Source organism: Lygodium microphyllum, chromosome 2 (assembly GCF_053477565.2).
Source record: "Lygodium microphyllum isolate KBCC chromosome 2, Lygodium_microphyllum_v1.1.10, whole genome shotgun sequence".
Classification (NCBI taxonomy): domain Eukaryota; kingdom Viridiplantae; phylum Streptophyta; class Polypodiopsida; order Schizaeales; family Lygodiaceae; genus Lygodium; species Lygodium microphyllum.
In genome coordinates, this window is record NC_141136.1 from 80,640,308 (window position 1) to 80,655,732 (window position 15,425).

A 15,425-nucleotide genomic window follows, 5' to 3' on the forward strand; every position below is an offset into this window, starting at 1 on the left:
TCTACCAAATTGGAGGCAGGCTCTTGTGCCTTCTATTGGCTATTAATGCCATTAGCCTTTACAAGGGTTGGACTTGGACAATCCTTTGCAGTGTGGCCTTCTCCTTTGCATCGGCTGCACAAGGGCTTGTAATCCATAGATCGTCTAGGGTTTGGACAATTCAGGGAGATGTGTCTCTTTTCTCCACACTTATAACATTCCACCTCTGATCTTTGACCACCGCCATACGGTCGTCCTCTGTAACTTTGAGAGGGAAACCTCGCACCGAAATTAGGACCAAATTCCGAGGCTTTGGTCCAATATCCTGTGTTGTCATTTTGGATTCTAGCAAGTTGAATCTTGCATTTTCATCCTTCTGTCTTAGTTCATGCATCTCTTTCAGAGAGCAAATATCCTTTGTATGGTTCTTCCACAAATAGTAGGAATAGAAGGCTCCAGGAATGGTTGGTTTTCGGGTACATTCAATGTCTAGATGTCCCGCTTGATGACACTTTCCACACCATGTATTAGAGCGCATCACATCTCTTCCAGCTCCCACAGGAGTGGATATATTGGTAGTATTCACCTTCAACATCTGTAATTGCTCTGTAATCACATCTAGAAGCTCTTTCTTGATACTTGCAACTGAGTTGGATAAGTAGTCCTTCAGATTTTCACCTCCTGAAGTGCTTGTAGTGGGATTTTGGGAAGCTTTTGTAATTACTGCATAAACTAGTTGGGTTGATCCAGAAAGTTCTCTATTCTAGCTCTGATTCAGAGCTCCTGTTGAGACTTGGGGTTGTTGATTCCAATTGGTAGGATTCCACTGTTGTTGAGTCACCATTGGAGGAACTATTTGAGGCCATTGTTGTTGTGGTTGAACCATCATTTGAGGCACTATCATCTGCGGTGACCACAGCGGGTTAGGTGCATTATACTGCGACACTGTTTGCATCTGGAGATAGGGGTAGGGAACTGTCCCTGGGACTGCATTTGGTGGGTATACCATTCCTGGCAGCCTGGAGTCATTGATAGCCTTGCTTCAACTTCGTCATACAATCTTGCACCTTCCACTGCGGCTTGCAGATTGACTGGTCTTCTCAATTCCACAAACTTGCGAACTTCTGGTTGTAGGCCCTTGAGAAACACTCCTTTCTGGATACCTTCGTCCAAATGATGGTTAGTCTATCTCTTCAGGATGGATTCCATTCGCGAGACATAAGCTTCTACTCTTTCTCTAGAGGACTGACTTAAGTTCATGAACTCCTCTTGCATCCGCTCTTGAAAACCTTCACGCTTGAATTTAGTGAGGAAGGCCAACTTCAGGTCATCCCATGTGCCAAAAGTTCTTGCTGCTTGTCTCTCATACCACTGAAATGCCGTGCCCTTGAAAGTGGCAGGGAATATTGCTAACCAATGCTCAGGGGTTCTGCCATTGTTAGCCACACATGCTACCATAAATTCTGCTACATGAAGATTAGGGTCTTCATTGTACTCTCCTTTAAAAACTGGCAATGGGACTACATTTGCTAGCCTATCATCAATATTTCCAGGATGAATCTGACTAGGAAGGGGACCTTGAGTCGCCATGGGGACTTTTGCGAAGAGTGCTTTTAGGGCGTCAAAGGAGGCTTCTACTGCAAGCTCATTCTTAGCTTTGATTTTTTCTTTCTCTCTTCTCACGTACCTTTGGACTCGTTCTAACGCTTGCCTCTTGATTGCATCATTCATCAGGGGGTTGACTCCTACCAGTTAGTCTGTACTCAACAGGATAGTATCAGAGAGGGCTTCAGTCTCTGATGGATTCTTTGGCCAACATCTCTTCTACTTCCTTCTTTTCAACATCTCTGAATTCTGCTTTCAAACCACTACAGAGGGGGAGATATTCCATTCTAAAAGTATCAAAACCCATTCTTCTTAGGATCGTTGTTGTGTCATTATAATAATGCCAGCTTTTGAGGGTTTCAACAGTGTATGTTGTGAAAAACACTCTGTCTACCAACTTCCAGTGGGTTGCTAATTGGACAAACAAAAGATTGTCAATGCACCAAGCATCCCACGTATCTTGCTGTTGAGCATCCATGAACAAATTCCAACTCTTTTCCTTCTTGTTTTTGTGAACCTCCACAGACCATGACTCCTGAAGCTTCTTCACAATCTCCCACTTGATGATGTCTGGAAACTTCTCAATGAATGCCAAATCTTCCATGGATGGTCATTCTCTCTATTTCTGCTCTTCAGTTTGTTCCCAAACAAATTTCTACCAAGATGCAAGTTTCTGTTGCTTCAACAGGAAGAGGGAACAGTCCACCACATAGAGCATGCATCATGATGGTGATATGTTTTCGCCATTGTGGGATGAACTTCTTGTGGAAAGTGGCTTTGATAATGATAATTTCCAACTCTTCAATGGAAGAAGGAACTTTGCAAACATCCATTGAATTATCCTCTTCTTGACAATGCCATTTCCTTCATTTTGAGCCTCTTCTTATGCTTGTTGATGACAAGTTTCCCCGGCTGCCCACCAAAAACATGGAGCCCCAAGAGGAACACCAAGGAAAAGGGGATTCTACTGCAAGAAAATCTATCTTGTAACATCAACAAGCTTTTATTTCATTCTTTTGATGACCAAAACAAAGAAAACAACAAATCTTCACGCAGCATCATAGTAGATTTCTCCTACGGATTTGATAGAATCAACCATAATCTTCAACATCTTCATAGAATCCATCAATAGAACAATGAACATAAAGGAATACACCATTTTTGAATGGAAATCAATCACATAGTATTCATCTTCATTGTCTTCATTGTTCTCTCTCTCAATCTCTCATATACAGTTACACTGTTTTAATAATCTCTAGCTCTCTCTCTCTCTCTCTCTCTCTCTCTCTCTCTCTCTCTCTCTCTCTCTCTCAATAGTACATCATATCTTCACTAAAATACTCTCATAATAACTCTCAATAATCCTTCTTAGGTCGTGGATGCACCTCCCAATAGGTATGTCTGATATGAAGAGTCACCAGAGCCACTACAATGTCTTTTCACAGCTCACTACTGTCACTGTCACTCAGTCTTCTCTTCAATCTTTAGCAACTAGTTCTTCCATTTGTTTTAGCTCTTTTGAACTTATATTCATCCTTTCCAAAAGTTAGAAAACTTTCCCAAAGTCACACATACATTCTACAGAACACTTACAGAAGGTCTATAGAACAGTTATAGTACAGTACCAGAGCAACTATAATACAGTTACAATACAGAGACAACAGAGACAGAGGCTCTACAGAAGGTCTACAAAGGGTTACAGAAGGTCATCAGAATCTCATAACTCATACTCAAAAAAATTTCAAACTATCAAAAACTATTCAATAGGCTTCCAAAAGATCTCAATCTTCATCAATCATCAATTCATGTTTCATACAGAAGAAAATCAGAACAAAATAGAAGCTATACAGAAGGTATACAAAACCAATCAGAGCCTCAACAGAACATCATAGAGCATCATATCTCCATTGAGAATCATCATGAACTTCCAAAACATAATCAATATCATCCAAAACACTCTCAAATACTTCCATTATCAAGCATACATCACTCTAAATCCATCAAAAATCAATCATTCAGTCCTCAAAAACAACAAAAATCAATCAAAAATTCAGTCTTTTTCCACTCTCAACAGCAGGCTTGTACTTACAAGGGGTGCCAAGTCTAGCAACCTCTATCCGTTACTTGTATCTGGAGCTACATTAGATCATGTTTTTCTTGTGAGTTCTATTCCCCATGTATCCCTTTGGCATGCTCATTTGGGGCATATGTCTCTTAAAGGAATGAAAATGCTCCGTGCTTTGTAGTATCTTCCGCCTTTGACTCTTCGCATTTTGATTCTTGTAATCATTATTTGTATGGCAAGAAGACTAGAAATACACATAAAAATTCTAGTAAGAAACGCATGGGTGAGCCCTTGGCTCTTGTGCACTCAGATGTATGTGGGCCCATTCCTTGTTAGTCACTTGGTGGGGCAAAGTACTTTGTTACTTTTATAGATGATTACTCACATAAAATTTGGGCTTATCCCATAAAGAGAAAATCCGATGTCTTGGACACATTTCAGCATTGACTTGCATAGAACCAGTCTGGGAAAAGGCTCAAATGCCTAAGGTCAGATAATGGGGGTGAGTATGTATCATGTGCTTTTGAGTAGTTTTGTGATGAGTGGGGTATTAAGCGTCAGTTGATCGCCCCTTACACCCCACCCCAGAATGGTATGGCTGAACGCATGAATAGGACCATTCAGGAAAGGATCCGTAGCATGCTTAACCAGGTTGGCTTACCGCAACACTTTTGGGCTGAGGCAGTTACTACTGCAATGCATCTCATTAACAGGTCGCCTAGCAGTGGCATTGACTTTCAGGTTGTAGAGGAGGTATGGGCAAGTAAACCCCCCTCTTATGATCATTTGTGTGTCTCTGGATGTGAGGCATTTTGCCATGTGCCCAATGACAAATGCAATAAGCTCGATCCTAAAAGTGTCAAATGCATTTTCATTGGCTATGGAGATGCAGGAGAGATGGGTTACCATCTATGGGATCCGTAGGCGCAGAAAGTGATCCGCAGCCATGATGTCATCTTTCATGAGGACAAAATGCATATGCAGCGTGAGAAAGTGGTTGAGGTATGCAGAGTTATCTTTCAGGAGGAGCCACCTACTCGCGTTCAGGCTACTCCACCCCCAACTAGACAGCGTGCGACATCACCTAATGCTCATGGCCCAGATGCTAGACACGATGTTGGTCAGGCAGCAAAGCCTGGATTGAGACGTTCTACTAGAGATAGATGACCTCCTATCCATTTTGCGTCCTCTATGGATTATGTACTAGTTACAAATGTAGGAGAGCCTCTCACTTATGCTAAGGCTATGCGCAGGGGTGATTGTCACTCTTGGGAGAGGGCTATGCAGTCTGAGCTTGACTCATTGTATAAGAATCACACTTGGGATTTGGTTTCCTTGCCTCAGGGTAACAAGGCTTTGCCATGAAAGTGGGTGTACAAGCTGAAAAGTATCCTTGGACACCCCAAGATGGCATACAAGGCTCGATTGGTTGCTAAGGGTTTTACGCAGGAGCATGGTGTTGACTTTGATGAAGTCTTTTCTCCTGTGGTCAAGATGACCACCCCACACTTAGTCTTGGCCTTGGTTGCACAATTTGACCTAGACTTGTACCAGATGGATGTCAAGACGGCTTTTTTACATGGGGACTTGCATGATGAGATTTACATGGAGTAGCCTAAGGGCTTTGCACACCGTGGTAGGGAACACCTAGTGTGCAAGCTAAAGAAGAGTCTATATGGCTTGAAGTAGGCACCTAGGAAACGGTGCCATAAGTTTGATGCATTCATGTAGTCACAGGGATACAGCTGCAGTGCTATGGATCCGTGCTTGTATAGGAAGAAAGCCCATAATTACTGATTTTGGTACTCTACGTGGATGACATGATTTTAGCAGGGATAGCTCATGAGGAGCTAGATGCTCTTAAGGCTCAGCTCAAGAAGAGCTTTGAGATGAAAGATCTGGGACAGGCCTCTCATATACTTGGTATGTGCATTATGCACGATCGATCTCAAAGACAACTATATCTATCACAGACGGAGTACATTCATAAAGTCCTTGAGCGCTTTCGCATGCAGGATGTTAAGACTATTGGCTATCCATTACCTTCTCATGTGAAGGTTTCACAGGCTAATTGTCCGCAGAGAGATGAGTAGAGGGTCGAGATGGCCAAGATTCCCTATGCATCAGTCGTGGGTAGTCTTATGTATGCCATGATAGCCACCCATCCAGATATTGCTTTTGTAGTTGGGGTTGTGACATGTTATATGACTGCTCCTGGCAAGAAACATTGGGATGCCATAAAGGGTATCATGAGGTACCTGAAGGGCACAGCAGATATGTGCCTTTGCTATGGCAGCTAGGATACATGAGTTGTGGGGTACATTGACTCTGATTATACAGAACATGCAGATAGTAGGAAGTCCACTTCTGGCTATGTATTCACTTATGCTGGAGGGGCTATCTCTTGGATGTCCTGTACGACTCTTTCTACTACAGAGGCCAAGTATATTGCAGCCACCACAGAGGGAGGCTATCTAGTTAGGCCATTTGATTGCAAACCTTGGTATGACAGATGCTATGTCTACACTGCATTCGGATTCTATGAGTGCCATTCAGTTGGCCAAGAATCTGGTCTTCCATACGAAGATGAAACATATTGAGGTGAGGTATCACTTCATTCAGGAGGTTGTTCAAGATAGGTCTATTGACCTTGTCAAGATTCCGACTGAGCACAATCCTGCAAACTTGCTCATGAAAAGCCTCACTACCAAGCACTTTGCCTTCCTCAAGAGATTGATGGGCATTGGATGAGTAACGTCTTTTTCCTCATCCTATTGTACATGGACAAAATACATTGAGGTACACTACCACTTTGTGAGAGAGAAGATATTTATAGGAGAGATTGACTTGGTATATGTCAGCTCACATGATCAGACAACTGTCATTTTTACAAAGGCATTGGGTGCAGAGAAGCTTCGAAAGTTTCGAAGCTTACTTGGAGTTGCAAAGATATGGTTGAGCTTGAGGGGGAGTACTAAGATAGCAAGCTTAAAATCTACAGACATCGATGATGGACCACTTGCTAGATGGATCTGCATGTCTACACTTAGCACGCTGATGGCCATTATGATCCTCACATGGCCACTGACTTATTGCTTATTATATTTAGTTCGTTGCACCTATCTACAAATGACAAAATTATAGCATCAATCGACTAGTATAGTTAGTTATGCATGGTTTGACTTAGTAGGCCACTTTTCTTTATGTTGTATCTTATCTATAATTTTTGTACATTGTATTGTGTATGGAAGAAGAAAAAGAAATCAACAAGAAAATTTTTTGGCCTCCATCTCTCTTCTGGTGTTCTTGAGTGAGCTTTCTCTTGTGTGTATGGTGTGTGTTTGGCGTAGCAGCTCAAACAAGTCCCCCCACCACACGATTCTTAACAAACTTGACTTATAAGATTAAGGTTTAGTCACTGTGCTTATATACTTGTTTTGTTTCTTATAGAGTTGTGATTTACAAACATTGCTCTTAATGTTACCAAAGCACTCTGCATATGCTTGATAGAAGCCATCTAGTCTAGCATAGAAGAGCAAATATCACATGTCAATGGAAATGAGGTTACCCTTGTCAATTTTTACAATGGGCATGTGTTGTCATGCACACCATGCTACAACAAAAGGATATCTAAACCTAGTCACCAACACACTTTGGGACCCTAAAAAGAGCCTACATCTTTGCTATGCATTGCTTAGAAAAATCCCTAAGATGTTTGAAGACCTTAGGGAGCTAGCACTAACAATTGCATAAAAAGATAAGTTCTTCTTATGGAACACAAAGTGGAGGGAGAAGGTAGCATAGTCAAAAAGGAATTGTAATTTCTTTGCCAAAGCTTTTGAAGATAGCCATAATTACAAGCCCTAGTTTTGATGCTACTAGGCAACAAGATAATCCATCAAGGATAAGAACCATGCTACACACGTTGAGGAATCACCAATACATAGTAACAATTGGGATTCCTTTCCATGCAATAAATTAAAGCAAGATCATTGGCCAAGGTGTCTTCGCAATGTGTCAAAGTGACCATACATGGCATTAGTTATTTTTCCCCAAAGTTGAAATACTACATCAAGACATATACGGGCTTTGACAACACTAAGTTGCAACAATTCTATTCATACGCTGGTGGATGGGATGAAGGCTATACATAGCATCAATATCATCCATTTTGACTTGCATACAAACAATATGGTGCTAGACTTCATAAAAGACAACACCCTCAAGGTGGACTAATCAACTAGGATCTAATGCCTATATATGGCATGAGAAGGCTAGCTCTTAATTGGCAATGTAGTGAGCCAAACGAGCCCAAGCATATCATTGATGAGCATTAAAGGAAATAGAAAATAAGAGAGAGGCTATATAATACATTAGATATTTACAACCCCTTGTCCTAATCTACATAGAAGGAGTTTGCTATACATACGGGGGGTAGCTCATCATGTGTCTCATTGAGTTTTGGAAATTAGGCCAATGCATATGGCTACAAGGGAGTTGATAGTCAAAATGATACTGCGCTTGATAGAGTTTAAGGCTAGGAAGTACATATTAGTGGATGATAGGGCCCTGTGACCATCTAGACAAATTTTTGAGGGGGGATGTGACACCTTGTAAAGGCACAATGACTGCTCATAGAGCTTTCCCAATCCTAGCCTACACCTTGTAAAAGAGCCCCAATTTTATGTGAAACAACTTAGAAACTTTCAAAGTCTCTATGACTCACAAGTCCAATGGCACCTCAAAACAACCTCCATCTTTGCAACTTTCACTATTTCTATGAGTCTAATGGTACATATTTATATTGTGAATTTGATGGCTTTATCACATAATTTCTATCTCTATGAAATTTTAACTACATATGGGAGCTTTTTTTATCAAGACTACCAAGTCATACATGCTTCATTGTAAATATTATATGTGCATATGATTTATTTAAATTCAAGGCATTGTGCTTCTCGTGTATTTAAATTTGTTTCATAGGCTTAGGTTCCGTGTTATGAGATGTATTATGTAATTAAATCTAGTTCTCAATCTCTCACTATGCTAACTTATCTCTCATTGTTTTGTGATGTCATGCAGTTAGTATGGTAGCCTCTTTATCTCCCTATCTCATTTGCAAACAACAAATGCCTTTGTCTCTTAATGACAAATGACTAAATATGAAAACCATCAACAAGTGATTAATGAGGTTGATAATAATGAAGACAAGATACACAATGAATGTGCTAAGAAGATATACAACCACCTAAAAAGTTTGGTGGTTGTTGCATTGGATGGAAGATAGGCCCAACACAACAAATCTTGCAATGGGCTAATCTAGCTTATATGCAATGGAAAAAGGTTAACAAGGTGATAATCACTGATATGGTCAAGAAAGTGTGGCTGTGCTTAGGTGTAGAGATAAAGAAGGTCACTTTTCATTTTTGCATCTAAGGCATTATCCAATCTTTCAGTCAAATTCAAATACTTATTCTCCAACTAGATTTGAAACTTATGAACCAATGTCTCCTTTTCATGTAATAATGAATCATTATCCATTGAGACAAACAATTTTTTAGCATTGCATATGGCCGAGATATAACAATAGTCAATCCCTCAACTACCATCTCTCATGCATTCTTGACATTAACCAGTAAAGCATTTCTCATATCTTGAAATTTAGATTTCAAAACCACTAATGTATCAAAATCAACCTCAATGTTTTGCAATATTTTCTTCTCAACCTCTTGCAGAGGTCAAAACCTCTCAAGTAAGAGTTTATTCTTAACCCACAAAACTGAACATACATCTCCATAAAGCTATCCATTTTAGCAATGAATTTACTTCTAAGTTCATGAGTCCATTTCTCAAAAAAAGTTGTTGACATCTTGCCCTTTGTAATAGCCTGATATAACTTTGCAAGCTACTCTTCATACTTTAATTTCATGGTATCACATACAACCTGCTTATCCTCTAATTGCTAAGCTAACTTCTAGGATTTTTGTTGTTGATCATGAAGCTGAACCTACAGGTTTTTAACTAGTGCCATTGTCCGAGTACTCTCTATATCATCAGACACTTGAAGATAACCCATGACTTTTTGCATGACATCAAATACATCTATCATACTGCTAACTATCAAACTATTAGCCATAGAATGCCTAGAAAAGCAAGGGACATTGGGCTCATGAACATCCACATGTTCATCCATAGCTTGTTGGCCCTTGGCATGAAGTTTAGGTTCATGGAGAACATCGTGCTTCTAGTCATCCTACATATGCATACTTCTTAACCAAATATTCCCAATTGCTATCTTCGTAAGATGCATTTGGCATTCTGACTTAGGCATTTGCAACCTGCCTTCTTTCATTGCATCCATAGAAGCATCAAAATTAACATCATTATTATCCTTTTTGACAAATGCACATGTGACTTGTTTAGTATAATGCTTTTCATACACACCCAACTTGCAAAAGATCTCTGTAAATAGTCTATTTATCTAGATCATCACTAAACATGACATCAATAGCATCAACCTATTGAGGCTTCTCACAACCATCATACTTAGAATCTACATATAACATAATCCTACAATTATTTGAATTTACCTTTAGTAGATATTTTGGGGTCAATTCTAGATGCAAAGACCTAGCATTCTCATAAAGAGGGGCAAGGAAAAAAACCATTCAAGATTTATGGAAAAACTTCTTTGACTTAGAAACCCTAATCTTTCCCACGATCTTGCAATACATTAATCCTTCCCAATTTGGCATACCGACATGCTCAACGTAATAGATGATTCTATAAGTCTCCCACGCTATGCTATCAATCTTGATGAACAACATAAACTTTTCCATAAACCAAGAGATTTGTGATTTTCAGATGACATCAAGCTTTCTCATAACATAAACATTTCTTGGCCATGTCTGATATCCAAATGCATCATTTACCTACTCCTCCAGATATGTCAAATTGGTATTCAATGGAAGAGCAATAACCATTGCAATTGTCAATTCCATCTTTCTTGCAATACGTCCATTTATTTACCAAAGTATATCTAACTCACTTGAGGTATGAACATTGGAAGGCCATTTCTCCCACGACAAACATGCATATGCAAATAGCCCACTTTTCTCCAGCTATTCTTGATGTGCAAGCTCCTCAATATCAAGAATAAGTGTTGAATCCACTAACAAGATAACCATATTACTTGAGCTAGGAAGAATGTTAGCATTCTTAGGAGTTACCTTTCCATTAGCTTTGGGCCCAGCTTTGGGCTTGTCTAGCTTGTCATCATCGCCATACTCAACATCATTGTCATCCTCAATGTCTACCCTGGCACGTTTAGAGAGCCCCAACTTGCATGTAGATTATCTTTGATTATGTGTCATTGTGTTTGTAGCAACATGGACTTGTAGAGGCGATGGTAACATCTTCATGCTCCATTTAAATTGCTAATGACTAAAGCTTTCTTCCCTTTGTGTGCCAAATGTCATATCACTCTCATGATGTTGTGACTCTTCACATAAGTAACTGTCCTTTAGTAACTGATATCCCCAACTAGGAACAATAAGGTTCATAAGGGTATAATAAGGTTGAACCGATCTTTTTAACCTAAAACCATTCAATGCAAGTTTCAATATATTCCCTTTTAGGTCCTTCAACAAAAATTTGCATTGTCTAAGGTCCTTTCAGATAATTAATGGTTCAGTATACCTAAGTTTCTCCTTGCCAAGGAACTTTCCAAGTCTTGAATTGTACACCACAACCCAATCTCCCTCTTTAAAAATTTTCGTCTTTATATGCATGTTCATCCATGCTTACCTTCTTAATTTTGGACTCCTAATACATAGGTAGCTAACATCGGTCCTCCTCTAACTTTAGGAGCTATTTTAGCCTATGCTACATTGACCTTTTAGGATCCTCCGAGGGGGGGGGTCCCCATGTACAAAAATGTATATCACATGAGTTCAAAAAAGGGAATTTTTAAAAAAGTCAAGCTTACAAAAATACATTTACAGAATGAATTATTTTAAAAGGTGTAAATTTATTCACAAAAGGGGTTTTAATGTTTTATAGTAAATTTTTTTACAAAAGGATATAGTTAAATCACAAAATTGGCCCAGATTTTTGTGATAAAGAGCATGTAATGAACCTTAATGAAGATATGATACCACAAATAACAAGGTAAATGCATGATTCAACTTTACTTTGGTAATGTGTGGAAGTCAATAAGACTTGCATTAAGATGTGTCATTTAGAGCTAGGTTGCATCCAATGCTAAAAGGGAAACCCCATTCCCCTTATTAGGGCTTGCTTACATCCAAGGCTAGTAGCATCAATAGGGCTTGCTCCCCCCCTCTCCACATATCCTTGGGTCATGAAGTGATCTACTGTGAATGTACTAGGGGCACTTTAGGGTTTGGGTAGTCGAGTCCTATTTATAGGATTCAAAGCCCATTTGTGAACATCTTGCGTGATCAAAACTCTTGGACTTTCGGTCCATGAAAGCTGGATTTTAGGGCAGAAAATGGGCCTAAAAATTGCGAAAAACTGTGGAATTTAGCGAAAAAATGTTTAATCACGAAGGCGGCGCCTCGACCTAGGATGATTTTAAGCGTCAATTGCTTTAAAGGCACCCGTGCGACACTTGTAGATTTTTAGTAATTTTTCCATCTGCCAGATCGAGTTGCGGGAGCTACCAGTCAATGCGGGATGTCGAGACGGACGCCCAGGATTTTTCGGATTGCGAATCGGACGCCGGACGAAGGAGATGCCAAAAATTGGTCAAAAAACCAAAAAGGTGGACAATTAGGAGTGACCAATAGCACCCCCCCAATTTCAACGTCTCATGCGGCAGCATGAACTGCCCGTTGACGTCGCGCAAAAAAATGCCCCCCCCCCCCAAAATCGATATTGATGGCTATGAAGAAGCCATAGCAATGAAGGCAGTAGGCAAACACATTAATTCTTCGCTTCAAATCGCCGCCTCTTGCACATGGAATGATGGACTGTAGAGAGAGAACAAAAATCAATCATTCTCTCTCCTCCCTCTCTCTCCTGTAAGGGGCGGTAGACGTGGGAAGAAGAAAGAAGAAGAAGGAATGGAGGCGGATGCTCATTCGACAAAGATCGGATTGCTTCGTGGATGAAGAGGGGCTGAAGACGGCAATGGGGAGTCATGCTGAGCATTAAATGCATGTTGGAAATCAGTCCTGTAACCAAGAACAAAAAACCGAAACCCGAAATGCTATTTTTATAAAAGAAAAATGATCTTTTTATACTATTTTCTTTATGAAACCTTGTTCATACGGGATGAAAGTTCATTATGATATTGTTTTCCATGAGTTTCAATTTTTTGCAACCTGAAAATTAGAAAATATAAGGCTACATGGCCGGAATTAGTGTCAAAATACATGAAAAACACGTGTTTTAAGGGTAAAATTGGGATTTTGCTATATAAATGAGAAATATGATATGTCACACCAACAAAATTTGAGTTTTTTCTGTTAATGAACCCAAGGGCCACATCCCACAATCAAATTTCATTTTCAATCATTATTTATTAAAGAAAAATAGGAAAAAATATCAAAAATGGAAAAAATGGGTTTAAAATTAGGGAAAAATAGAAAATGGGCTGAGGAAAATTATGGAAATTTATATTTATGTTTGTGAAATTTATAACGATGGCAAAGCACGAGGTTGGCCTCGATTTGTCCCCGTTTCTATGTTTTGTGCGTATTTATCGTTCTTTTAAAGGGGAGAAATGCATAGAAACTCTATCTAACCGATCAACGATGCAGAATGCTAAGAGTTGGATGAAGAGGGACTGAAAAGCTGAAAGATAAAGAAAATATTTGATTTATGCATTGCACTTGGCATATAGGAAACGGTTTGAATAAAGAGGATGGTAGCATGAGCATATGGCTCGCTGCCTCCTTTCAATGCAGCACACACTAGTAAAATTCATGGAAAGAATGCTTTATGCACCATTCACGATGCTGATCTTTCTTTTGTCTGAGCACATAGTCATACACGATTTGCATTAAGCATAATAATTAAAAGGTATCAGAAAAACCTCCTGGATGCATGGCACCTGTTTTCCTTAGGTGGTGACCAACGATGAGCGTGAGAGGATGTCCTAAGTTGTAGGTTAGTCGTTGGGTCCTAAGGGGAAAGTGTAGTAAGGAATGGTACATCCTAGAATGTAAAATATTGGTACCTTGAGAGGAGTATGTGCGGAAATGTTTTATATGTCTAGCAACGCATCAAGGGGCCAATCCCTGCGATGTAGGAGAGTTGTAGTGGGGCTCCCACTATTAGTAAGTGGAGTGCCTCCTATGTATGTGTGACGAGGCATTATGCCTATGTACTTTGGGATCTCCCTCTGAGAAGAAGGGTAGGAAACCGTTGGACTATAAACTACGAATGGATTTAGTGTACCTTTGATAGACGCTCCTGGCTGTGAGGCCGTGGTTGTTGGGTTCTCTCTTGTAGTAGAGGTCTGGCTAGTGCCATAGCTAGTGCTGGCCCATTTTAGGTCCCATTAGTGGTGCGTATGCCGGGAGCTACCAATAAGTCGTGGTTCTCGAATCTAGGGTTCTTAGGGACCAAAAGGAAGTTGGTTTATGTCCTCTGACAAGGATCGTCAAGCCGAAATACAAAAAGCAGAACGTGCTGAGAGGGCTAGACGGCAGTTAGAGATTGTAAGTCGTTATTCTCCTCAAAAGGAGTAGCCCGATATGCATAAGAGGCAATGGTCTTAGTAATCCAACTGCTCCACATAGTTCGTTAGGTACAGGAGGAAGCGCAAGTCCTTCCTCTCTTCCACCAAGTCTACCCACTTCAAGTGGGGGTGTGATCCCACCAGTTCAAACTCCCATTGCTAATCCGGTTGTCGCCATGGCACAACCCATTGCAATTCCTGCAGGGACACCGCATTTGCTAGATTTAGGAGTTCCCTTGCCCATTTTTAATGGGTTAGCTGAAGAGGATGCGGAATTTCACATTTGTGAAATCCAAAGATTAATGTTCAATTATCGCATCCAAGATGAGGGACATCTCATGATGTTCTTTAATATGACGTTAAAAGGAAGGGCTGTCGTATGGTATCACAACATAGAGTCTGGAACCATAACCACAATTGATCAATTTTATGCAGCTTTCCGAGGAGAATATGCCCCTGAAAGAGGTGGCCAATACTGGTTGCGTGTCTTGAATGTAACACGCCAAGACCCCCATGAAAATGTGAAAGCATATGCCAAGAAGCTTAAGGAAGTGTTTCGTAAGTTACAAACTTGCATTCCTATTTCGCCAGCTGCCCAATTGCAATACTTTTTGCATGGATTGGATTTCAATATTCAAGTGCAATTGAGTAGGCTGACATAGACACCGCTGCTACGCGGGCAGAGGGAGTAGAAGCACGATTACAAACGGCCTACTCCTCTCGAATGAATGTTAATGCGGGTTTAGTAAGTGGAGGCAATCTACCATTGATAAATGGGAGTCAAGGGATGCCTATGACTAACCTTAATGGGAGAGGAAGTGTGGTTTAGAATGTACCTTTGCTGCCAGCTCCTCCCAGTGTGACTATGCCTATGGTAAGTTAGTTGGCTCCACCAAATGTTGGAGGCCAAGTTTCGAACCCTAATGCCATTCCTATGGGTCAACAACCAATGCCCAATCAAATTATTAGGCCAATGGAACGGCGGGTAGACGATCAAGGCTACGAGTTGAGTGCATCTAATGTCCTTGGCGAAGTTAAGGATATGATGAAGCATTATACCGACATGAT